The following is a 12,330-nucleotide window of genomic DNA, read 5'->3' as shown; positions in this document are numbered from 1 at the left end:
TGAAACGGACAAAAGTTCCTGTTTCAGCTGATCAATGCCTTTCCAGGGAGCATCATGAAGCCATAGTTCTGATTAATTTTTTTTTGAATGTCGTCTTTGCATATTAATAAATAATCAAATATATTTTTAGTGGTCGCGTTCTAAAACTCAATTTTTTTAAATTCTTTTACGGTCAGAAATGTTTTAAAGGTTAATTTTATCTGTTGCATATCCCCTCTTTGTCTAATTCCGATATGAACCCGCCCTAATAAACACTAGCAAACAAAAAAGTGTTAAAATGAGCAAAGTTCAATATACCCACCAAACTAAATTTTCGGGTACAGTCCCTTTCGTGACAACGCCTCTTAAAGAGCGTTTCCTCGTATTTTCGCAGTAGCTTTTCAGAGGTCATTTTAGGTTAGGTTAGGTGATAGCCTCGCAGGATTAGATTCCCCCGCAGAGGCAAGAAAAAGGAGAAAAAGTACTGTAAAAATACGCCCCTTAACAGGACTATACCTGTCTTAACCTCTTTTCGAGGAAGCTTTGTGTTTATCAAGTTCGAAATTAAATTCCTTATCATTAAACCAAAGACAAAGCGCAAATGTCGTCTTTTAGGGCTTTCCTTTCATAATGTGGCGCGGCATAGAGTGTTTGTTTATTTTGGATGCGCACGTTCTTTACTTTTGAATGAGATATGAGAGTGTGAAGATTGCGGAGAACAAAATTGGGCCTATCATTGGTCTCATTGAGTGTGAACGACCCTAGTATATCAGGGATTTGAAACCATAAGAGCTTCAGGTAGAATTTGTTATTTTTATTAAGAAGTATGGTGTATAGGACGATTATATGTAGTTTTAAAAAAAAGGCTTTAGCCAGCTAAGCATGAAACTTAATTATGATTAATATATGTTTTAGTAATTTTTATGTGCCTTATTGTTGCATTTAACAATGATTTATTAAACCAAATAATTTTCCTTTAAAGCCAAAGTTTCCAAAGATTTTTACCGTAGAGAAAAATGATTTTTAAAAAGCAAATAAGATTACGTGGTTATAAATAACTGGAATTATGAACTAATTGATATTGTAATTTCAGGTCTTTGAAATAATTTCATCAATAAATCTATATTCAAACCTGCTGTTGAAACTTGATGGTTCCTGGTATTGGGGGTTTGTATGTTCGCCAACTGATCTCGTGAACTTCCCGCTAATTCGGAAGTCAAGCTCAACCAAAGTGTCATGGTTGAGACAATTTCAAAGTATCTGATGAATAGGCGTTAGCATTCATCAAGAGATCAATAGCATCTAGTGAATTATTGATGCAATAAACTGTGACAATTTTTCTGTGAAATAAGTACCTAGTGAATCAATATGCCACTAACCAAAAAGCAGAAAATTGAGCGAGCTATCGCTATTGGCAGTGAAAGGCTAGAAGTTTTTGATGAACAGTTAAAAGTGTTTTATGACAATCTAAAAGCCTGCCAAAGTTTTAGTTCATGTGAAAATGTGACTGTAAAATCAATTCGTGACATTTTTAGTGAGGTCAAGGACCAATCTGACCTAATAAAAAGTCTAAAACCTGCCGTGGAGACTAGTGAGCTGCGCGAGTTTAAGCGTGATTTGGATGAAGCTAGTGAGCAGAAAACTGTTGCAGATAAAGTTTATGCGTCGTTGGAGCAGTGTACAAAAATTCTGTACTGGCTTGACAATGATTCAGATGACGCGAGGTCAAGCACTGTCGCCAGGAACCTCGACGTCATTGAGAAGGTGAAGATGGACATGGGAGTGCTTAAAATTTCCGTGGAGTTGCGCCAAGAAGTACGTGATATGTACCAAAGGCTTAGAGAGATGGAACGTCGTTCATCTAATCTGGATGAGAGTGGGACACCTGCCATGCTCTCCAGAAGTATGTCTGCTGTGGATATTCGGAGTTCCAACCCGCAGTACGGGCGCTGGGACAACAGTTTGTTGCCGTCGTTCGACGGTACTGACACGGATTACCCAAACTTTAAACAGGTCTTTAAGGATCTATGCTCTGGTTATGGATTTGCTGACCAGAGGTTAAGTCTGATGTTGTGTATGGAGAAGGTGATAACCAACCCAGAACTACGCAAGCAAGTGTCAGCGATTAGAGATCACAATGAACAATGGGCGTTTCTTGACCAGATGTTTTTATCAAACACTCGCCGGTTCATGAGGATTTTAACTAAGTTGAACAAGATGAAACCTGTGGATAAACCTGTGGACGTGGTTAGCGCAATTGCTACCTTCAAGAGCATGATGCAGGAGGTAGAAGCCATCGTTGGTTCTGCAGCTAAGGATTACAACCACCTAACTCTTATTCATATTTTTAAAGACAAGTGCCCTGAAAATTTGAGAGACAAAATTATGATGGAGCTAGGTAGCATGAACCAACCAAACATCCCGAAGATTGTTGAACTGCTGGAGAGGACCAGGGGTGCCATGTTGGCCGGTGATATGTCCTATGACAGTGGCGCTGGCAAGAGAAATCGTGACAGAGCTGCCGCCGCGCAAGTATCTGGCCGCAACGACAATAAGAATGGAAAGGCTGGAAAGGACAAGGCTTCCAAGTGGAACAGTGCATGTCCTGTGGAGAGCTGCAAGGAGAAGCACCCGATTTTCCGTTGCCTCACGTTTAAGAAGATGGATGTGGTTGACCGGAAGAAAGTTGTCCAGCAGAAGAAGTTATGTGAACTCTGCCTATGTGACGGCCATACTGCTGACAAGTGTAATAAATCGGATAAGCTTGGTGTTTGTGGTACCAATAATTGCGACAGATACCATTCCAGGTTGCTTCATGAGGCTAGTGCTGGTGTGAATACAGTTTACAAGTCAAGTTCTGCACCCAGCCCCTGTACCTTCTTACTTCAGTTAGTTCCTGTTGTAGCACCTGGCGGCGGCACCTGCCACGCCACGGTAATGTTTGACTCCGGGGCAAATTTGCCACTTGTGTCTGAGAAGTTATCCAACAAGTTGAAGCTGAAATCTACTGGCAGATATACAACTATTTCTGTAGCTGATGGCAGTGAGTCTTCCTGCCGCAATGTTGTGTTTTATCTGAAGGATAGGGACGGCAATATGAGGGAGTTTGAGGCAGCTGTCATGCCTACCCTCGGCGGGGCCAACGAGATGCGCTCGGTCCACCCCGAAACTGCCGCCGAGATATTTAAAATGCCGCCAGAAAGGTTTACATATATTAGTGGAGGCTTAGATATCATCATTGGAAATACACATCCTGACGTGTTTCCTTCAACCTACCAGAAAGTGGGCCAGTCTATGTTGTGGCGAACCATTTTTGGTAGTGGTTTTATCTGTACGAGTGCTGATGGTGGAGCTGGAGATCAAAAGTCGGCTTATAAGGCTGTCAGTGTCAGTGGAGGCACTTTGCCAGACTTTCTGACGTCTGAATCGTTTGGTGTACAGCCGCAGGCGCTTTGTCCAGGATGTACTGCTTGTCAAGAGTGCAAGGCTATGGCCGACGGCACTACCTGGGACCAGCGTGAGAGGCAGAGGATAATTGAGGCAGGTTTAACACTAGACTTGCAGTCCAACAAGTGGACAGGTCAATATGCTTATATTGAAGATCCTCACACTTTACCCTACAATGAGAGTTTAGCCCGCAAAATTGCTGAAAAGGATCGTGCCAGGATGGTCAAGGAAGGTACCTATGGAATGTATGTGGAGGTATTCAACGACGCCATAAGAAGAGGCGTTTTCCAAAAAGCCACGCCTAAAGAGTTACAGTATGAAGGACCTAAGTCTTGTTCATCAATAGTGGTTGCTTTCAAGGAGGATTCAAGTTCCACACCCATGCGATTGTGTGCAAATAGTTCTCTGACGTTCAAGGGTACCAGTTTTAATAACATAATGCTGGGAGGCCCGCCGCCAATGCAGAAGATATTTTATCATTTGATGCTTTTCCGCGGTTACAAGGTTGGTATAACCGCGGATATCTCCAAGTTTTATAACTCCATCCTGGCCACAGAGTTCGACAGCCAGATGAAGAGAGTTTTATTTTCCCCGACGCCAGATGGTCCACTTGAAATTTACCTGACCAAAGTTGTAAATTTCGGCGAGTTAGCTGCGGGAAATTTGGCAGTTACAGCCCTGAAGTTGACGTCCCGCCTGTTCGGCGGAAAGAGTGAAGCAGAGGTCAAGGAGATGTATGGAGAGGGACAAATAAACGGTAGTGAAATTGTTGCCAAACCTGAATTATGGAAGGAGCCACAAATACCTACCTACCCTGATGAGGAATTCAAGTTACCTCAGATTCCGGTTGCAGTCAAGCTTGAGAAGCACAGCTTCATAGATGACGTTATTTCGGGAGCAGGATCGAAGCCAGAAGCCAAGGAGATGATGAAAGAGGCCGACAGGATTATCGGAAAAGGTAGTTTTTCCTTCAAACAAGTCATTTATTCTGGAGATGATTGCCAGCCTACCAAGGTTCTCGGGCTGATATGGAAGCCAGCCACCGATGTGTTGTCCATCGCCACAAGAGTCAATCAAGATGGTAAAGTCAAGGGAAGGAAGGTGAAAGAGGATGCTGATTTGTACAACCTCCAGGACGCCTTGGACGAGAATCTGACAAAGAAGATGGTCCACAGGTTCGCCGCCCAAACCTTCGACCCGATCGGGCTTTGCAGCCCTATTCTGTTGAGAATTAAACTTGTCCTGCGGAAAACATGTTTGCTGAATTTGGGCTGGCAAGATTTCATTCCAAAAAGTCTACGGGATGAACTTGTTCAGTCGCTGGAGGACAGAGCTGAGGTCGCTAAATTGGAGTTTGACCGTTGTGTGGTCCCGGATGAACCAACTGGCCTTCCATCCTTGATGATGTTTTCGGATGGGTCATCAGAGGCTTATGCATGTAATGCATATTTGAGGTGGCCAACTAGACAAGGATTTGAAACGTTTCTGCTAGCCACTAAGTCAAGAGTTGCGCCGGTCAAGTGTGAGTCAATTCCACGCCTTGAGTTGATGGGATGCCAAATGTCCACAAGGTTGGCAAAGTCCGTCAGAGATGCCCTGCCCTTTGATATTATCAGAGTGATGTATTTTACTGATTCATCGTGTGTTTTATCACAAATAGTTTCCAACAGTGCTATGTTGAACACATTTAATTCTCATCGTATTGGAGAAATTCAATCTGCGACCAACAAGGATGACTGGAGGTGGGTCCCGGGGACGCAAAACGTTGCAGATTTGGGCACCAGAAGCACCTGCAAGGTATCAGATTTGGGACCAGGTTCCAGGTACAGATTGGGCCCAGAATGGTTGCGCCAGGATGAAAGTGCGTGGCCGGTGAAAACTGCCGAAGAAGTCAAGCAGGTTTTACCCCCAGAGGAGTTGAATACCAAAATGGTTAAGTTATGTTCAATGAAAGTTGCCGGAGAAGCCGCTGAAGATGTCTTTAGGTTTAAGCACAGGAGATCATTTGGACAGGCCAAGCGTATTATGGCAGCTGTCCTGCAAGTTGCGAACACCTGGTTGAAGAAGCTAAAGAGCAGACAAGAAGGTAAGACTACAGCCGCTGGTAGTCATGTAGCAGCCGCAGATTCTGTGTACAAGCCGTCTTTGTACAATTTTATGGCGGCGGCGGAACTTTTCATTGTGTCACGAAGCCAAGAGGATGAGTGGATAAATGATGCTAAAGGCAATTATGCGTCATTAAATCCATTAGTGCATGAAGTATCATTGACCTGGCCTGTCGTTGGTCCCGGAGGAAATTATGTGACCAGGGAGATGAGGATTCTTAAAATGGTTGGTCGTGGACAGCCAGTCATTGACGCCATTACTGGCGGCCGTAAAATGATATTTGAAGACATGCCAGGTTTAATAATTTTGGAGCCTGGTAATTGGTTAGCTGCTGTTTTTATGAGAGAAGCGCATGTTGAGCTTCACTCTGGTGTCCGTGGAACTTTAGCTGAGAGCCGCCGTTGGTGCTGGATTGTGAAGGCAAGGAGGTTGGCCATCATGGAAGTGAAGAAATGTTGGCCCTGCAGTGTTGAGAGGGCTAAGGAATGTCGTGCTACCATGAAGGAGGTGTTACCTGACAAGTTGGTCCCGAGCAGGCCTTTTGAAGCTGTGCAAGTCGACCTGATGGGTCCGCTGGTTACGAGGAGAGCTGCCGCCAAAACGAGGAGTCAGACAGCAACGAAGAAGGTGTGGGTGTTCGTGGTGGTCTGCAGATTCTCAGGGGCGTTGTGGTTAGATGCCTTGGAAAAGTATGATACCAGCAGTATCCTGTTGTCCCTGCGCAAGTTGGAAGCTGTTCATTGTCTGCCGAAGATCATAGTAAGCGACATGGGCACACAATTATCCGGTGCTCGCAAGGTTTTAGAGCAGAAGTTGGGCAGCCAGGTAGAGTTTTCTTGGTCTCAGATCCCGGCCCGAGCCCACCATTATATTGGGCAGGCTGAGAAAATGGTGGGATTAACCAAGAGATTGCTGTCCAAGAAGTTGGTGAATAGTTCTGTTAATTTCAACGAGCTCCTGGTGCTGTTGGCGGAGGTCAGCAAAATTATGAATAGCAGACCACTGACGATTGAAGCTGCGAACGACGTGGAGAATTGGCGGCTGATTACCCCTGGCCAGCTGCTGGGAAATGTTGACCGCCAGCCGTTGTGCAATGTGGCGATGAAACCGGAGGACCAAATTTCCTCCAGGTTGAAGTTGTTGGAAGATTTATCTGCCCAGTTTTGGACTGCCTACCGCCAGGAGATCCTACCGAAGATATTACGGATGTCCAAGTGGAAGGATGAGATGGCGGAGCCACTAGCTGACGGAGATATAGTTCTGGTTACGAGTACCAATCCGCTGATGAGATGTTTGAGGATGGGCCGAGTGACGAGAATTGAGGATGGAAGAAAGACTGCAAGAGTCTTGTTCAGACTGACAGATAAATCTCCCCTAGAAGAACATGCTGTATCAGTCAGGCAGTTGTTAAAAATTATGATTAATAATTGATTCTTATTTTATGGAAATTGAGATTTTTTAGTAAAAAAAAAGCCACATTTTTCATATGCCTATTTTTATACCTAAAATAAGAATCAAATGAAATGCGATTAAATATTCTTCTATTTCATATGCTCAAATTTAATTTTATTGAGTTTAATTTCTTTTCAAAAGTACAATTCATTTTAAAACTTACCTGAAAAGTTTAACAAAAAGGAATAAATGTGTCGAGGTTGCGTGATTCGATATTTATTCTAAGAAAAAAATCAAGTATTTTTTTTAGCAGATTTTTTTTAAAAATTATATATGAATTTCAATCAAGTAAAACATTTTATTTAGATCAAGGAATGATTGAAAATTCATATTTAAAGTCTCATATTTTTTTACAAAGAAAAATTGGTATTTTTTCATAATTTCAATGAAAATTCTAACGAAGATATTATTTTGCTATTCTTTAAGTATTAAAAAGTTTTATTGTTGATTAAGATATTACAGTTCTTATTCATTAGGTTTGAAAAACTTTCTGCCCAAGGATTTTGAAAAATTTTTTCTTACTACTCTTTTTGATGCTTAACAAATTTAGTTTTAAGTACCTATAAATCTTAATTTTCTTGTCTAAGATTTATTTCGTTTTATTTTTACCATTATTGTTTACATTTACATTTCAACCTGATTTCATAGGTACTTATTGATTTATTAATAATGATTTATTACCTATTGATTATGAAATGATTATTTAGTATAGTTGTTATATTTACAACATCATGATTAATAGGATTATCCATTTTAGGATTGTGTATGTGATCTTGTGATTGTCATGTGCATGGAATGTTGTATGGTACAAACCAATCCCCATCCTTCTATCCTAAAATGTGAGGTATTATGAGTCCTAGTGAGGAGTATAATATTGTGTATGCATTTCACGGGGTTTCATTTAGTTAGGAGCAAAATTGTCACGTTTTCGGGATGTGGCCATTCTCATGTGATTATGGTGAGTTGAGTTTAGTGAGAAATGTTGCTAGTGCTCAGCGCGAAAAAAACCTTGAATCTCGTTAAGGAAGTTAATTTGACTTTCAAACGGGGGGTGTGTCTTAACCTCTTTTCGAGGAAGCTTTGTGTTTATCAAGTTCGAAATTAAATTCCTTATCATTAAACCAAAGACAAAGCGCAAATGTCGTCTTTTAGGGCTTTCCTTTCATAATGTGGCGCGGCATAGAGTGTTTGTTTATTTTGGATGCGCACGTTCTTTACTTTTGAATGAGATATGAGAGTGTGAAGATTGCGGAGAACAAAATTGGGCCTATCATTGGTCTCATTGAGTGTGAACGACCCTAGTATATCAGGGATTTGAAACCATAAGAGCTTCAGGTAGAATTTGTTATTTTTATTAAGAAGTATGGTGTATAGGACGATTATATGTAGTTTTAAAAAAAAGGCTTTAGCCAGCTAAGCATGAAACTTAATTATGATTAATATATGTTTTAGTAATTTTTATGTGCCTTATTGTTGCATTTAACAATGATTTATTAAACCAAATAATTTTCCTTTAAAGCCAAAGTTTCCAAAGATTTTTACCGTAGAGAAAAATGATTTTTAAAAAGCAAATAAGATTACGTGGTTATAAATAACTGGAATTATGAACTAATTGATATTGTAATTTCAGGTCTTTGAAATAATTTCATCAATAAATCTATATTCAAACCTGCTGTTGAAACTTGATGGTTCCTGGTATTGGGGGTTTGTATGTTCGCCAACTGATCTCGTGAACTTCCCGCTAATTCGGAAGTCAAGCTCAACCAAAGTGTCATGGTTGAGACAATACCCAAGTTCTTCTTAGTAAGGGCAGGATAAGACAGAAACTCTACAATCTAGCAGGGATCTAAAGGGATAAGACAATGGCAAATAAATTTATGTACATCCCCAATGATGATACATAAATTGCCCCTTCTGTAGATGAGTGTTTTAAACATTTGGACACTCAACTAAATGAACCAAAAATCAAAATTCCTTAAAAGTCCCCAAGGTTATTAGATCAACGAATAAGAAGACGTTATTATTAAACTATGGGGACTTGTGTAATTAACAGCCCTTGTCCCCGACCTCTACAGAAGGGGTAATTTTGTGTATCATCATTGAGTATGTAAATTAATTTATCGATCATTGTCTTATCCCTTTAGATCACTGCATTATATTATTATCAAATTATTGAAAACTAAATCTTATTTCTACTAAGTCTTGTTTTGAAATTTAATAGAATTTATTATTGTGTATGAAATATTATAAAAGCAATAAACATTTCTTATTAATGCACTGACACGTACGTATATGTATGTTTGTTTGTTTAAGTAATAGTATGTCCGTATGTCTGTCTGTCTGTCTGTGTGTGTGTATGTTCGTTTGTCTATAAGTGCCTGTTTCACCATCCAGTTTCAATAATAAACGTTCTTGCGTTATTACAATATTTTACAATTAAATAAAATTAGAATAAAATTTACAGTATGGCTTTGAAACCGCTTAATATCCGCTGGAATGAAACCGGTTCTCAGCCATTCTGAAAAAGCATATATAGCATCATCTTACAGTTAATAAACCATACATTGATACCAGTTTTGTTAGCCCAGTCCTTCGGCCCCTCGTGGCTAACAAAATTGGTGTTAATCTTATAATTTATCGTTTTAATATCCAAGGAAAGCTGTCTATAATATGAAGCAATAAATAAATATTAAATTATTTGTTCAATTAGTGTTAAATAGCGAGGCCTTTTTGCAATAAGGTCTTTTCGGAAGGACAAATCAGTTCTTGGCTATATGTTGGTTCGGCAATTAAAAATAAGTTTACCTCCGCTTTTAAGGAAGTTGTCATTCTTGTATTAATATCATAAACTTTCTCGTATTTATTCGAATCCGGTGGAAAGGAACCGGTTCTCATCCATACGAAAAAACTATGTCTAGCATCGTATTATAACCAGCTTTCTACGAATATAAAAATGTACAATCATAAGATTAAAACCAGTTTTTTAGTCGGTGCCTTCGGCACCTCGGGACTAAAAAAACTAGTTTTAATCTTATGATTGTACATTCTATATCCGCGGAAAGCCGTTTATAATACGATGCGAGAAATAACTATTCTTCCTTCTTTTGAAATGTTTTAAATCCTTAATTTTTTCACCAATATGTGGGAGATATAGAGAAATCCCTTGATAAAAGTAACTGGATCTGTGTCTGTCTGTGTGTACCGAAGGATCTTGCTAACCTTTAAACTGATATGGTTCTCCTCTACAGTGAAGCTTCTCATAATTCCTGGGAAGGTTAATAACTTCTATTAGAGGAATAAGGGGTGGTACTACTACACTCCCGAGATAAATCACCCCTATCTTTTCTTTGTAAAATTGAAAGTGTAGAACACCCCTCCATTCCTTTCATTGCCTCTAGGGACCTAGCCGATAGTAGCTATAAAATTAGAGGTTATTTATTCGTCAAAAATTTACAATTTACTAAAGACAGAATTTTACAAAATAATTCTAAAAAATATAAAAATATATTTTTCAACCAAATATTTTAAAACTAATTTATGATTTCTTACAAACCAAATAAAAGCAAAATTTTGCGATATTTTCCGCACACCACATGATCAAACCCAAGATTATTTTGTGCGCCGTCAATCTTATAAGAACAAATACCCAAAGCTAGTATAGCCTGAAAACCTGATAAATACACATACACACACATTCAAGTGTCTTTAATCTTAGGAAATTATTATATTTTCATAAATTTTTTTTGAGTTAGATATATGAATGGGTTATAGTGTATTGTGAGAGTTAAAGTAACGTTTTGTGAAAATATACTATTTTAGTAGTGTAGGTAGTAGTACTATATAATTAACTTTGTCCGTCCGTCGGAAAGGTGGTTTTCTTGGCTGCTATTCACGATAGACGGATAGATTTTGTTTGTGAAGATTTCACGCTCGAAAGAGCAGCCAGTGAATATTTTACTTGGTCCGTTAAGATATAAATTTTAAAACAAATTTGGAAGGTTGGTCAGGTGGAATTTTGGTCATTTCTCTCTATATACACATTCTTGATCTATGACCTCCGAACATCTGCTTCTTTTAAAACAACTTTGTTCCCATTTATTGTGCTTCGCTACTTATGGATGTTGACATCCTAGCGTTAATAGTAATATTTTATAAATATAATTTAACATTGTAATTAGTTTAAAACTAAGAAATCAAAATTCACTACAAGTACCCAAAGTTTATAGCCAACAAATGAGATTACGCGTTTATAAAACTTTGGGTACCAGTGTAATTTACAATCCAATATCCGCACCCTCCCTGGTCTGATTATGAGCTTAAGCTTGTGTTACAAAAGCAAGGATGCAGGGATATAATAATGGACAAGAATTTCTCCCCCTAAATTTTTACATAAAATGTGCATGTGTTAGACTATCAATATTTAGGGAGGGGAGAGAAAGTGATATTTTTTTCTTGCCATTGTACTCTCCCTCCAGGTTCCAGGCAGGGATCTAAAGGGATAGACAATGACCGATATTTGATGTACAATGCACATCCCCAATAATGATACACAAAGAAACCCCATCTGTAGAATGCAATTAGTGGTTGAAACGTTTGGACACTCAACTTGTCCAACCAACCAATTAAAATTCAATAAAAGTCCCCAAAGTTGTTATTCTAAAGAATAAGAAAACGTTATTATAAAACTTTGAGGACTTGTGTTATAAACAGCCAATTGTCCCCTTTCTCCCTTATTCCATAGGAAAGACAAACGTCGGAGTGGACAAACGCAGGAGTGGACAAACGCAGGAGTGTCTGAAATATTAAGACAATTAAGTATTTATATATAGAGAGGTTCGCTTTGGTTAAGATATGAGTATACAAATAAGCCCCACGCAGGGGTTAGGTATTTAAAAAAAAAATCTTTAAGATGATTTCAAAAGGCTAGGTTAGGTTAAGTGTCCACTCTGACATTTGTCACTCCTGCGTTTGTCCTATGACCGTTACAAGATCATGCAAAAATTATTTAGTTTCTAAAAATTTTACTAGTTATAACATGCAAACGATATTTTGCAATTTTAGAAAAAAAACCTGAATTGTTAAAAAAACTTAAGTAACAGTACTTTTGCATGAGTTTCTCGAACGGTTATGTAAAAATGAAGAAGAATATAACTTTGTATTTACGTTTCTGTGGACAATGCAAGTAAAATAAAAATCATTAAAATCTTGTAATTCAACAATGCAATTTCTTGAAGAAAAAATAGATGACATTTTTAAAATTTTTTATATATATGTATATAAACAAAAAAATGTCTTTGTTATTTGTAGCGAAGTTACTCCATTATTTACGTTGTCTGCCGTACGTCA

The sequence above is a fragment of the Acartia tonsa genome, chromosome 5 (assembly GCF_053477335.1).
Source record: "Acartia tonsa isolate MP-2025a chromosome 5, ASM5347733v1, whole genome shotgun sequence".
In the NCBI taxonomy this organism is placed as follows: Eukaryota; Metazoa; Arthropoda; class Copepoda; order Calanoida; family Acartiidae; genus Acartia; species Acartia tonsa.
Note: the sequence above shows the minus strand (reverse complement) of the source record.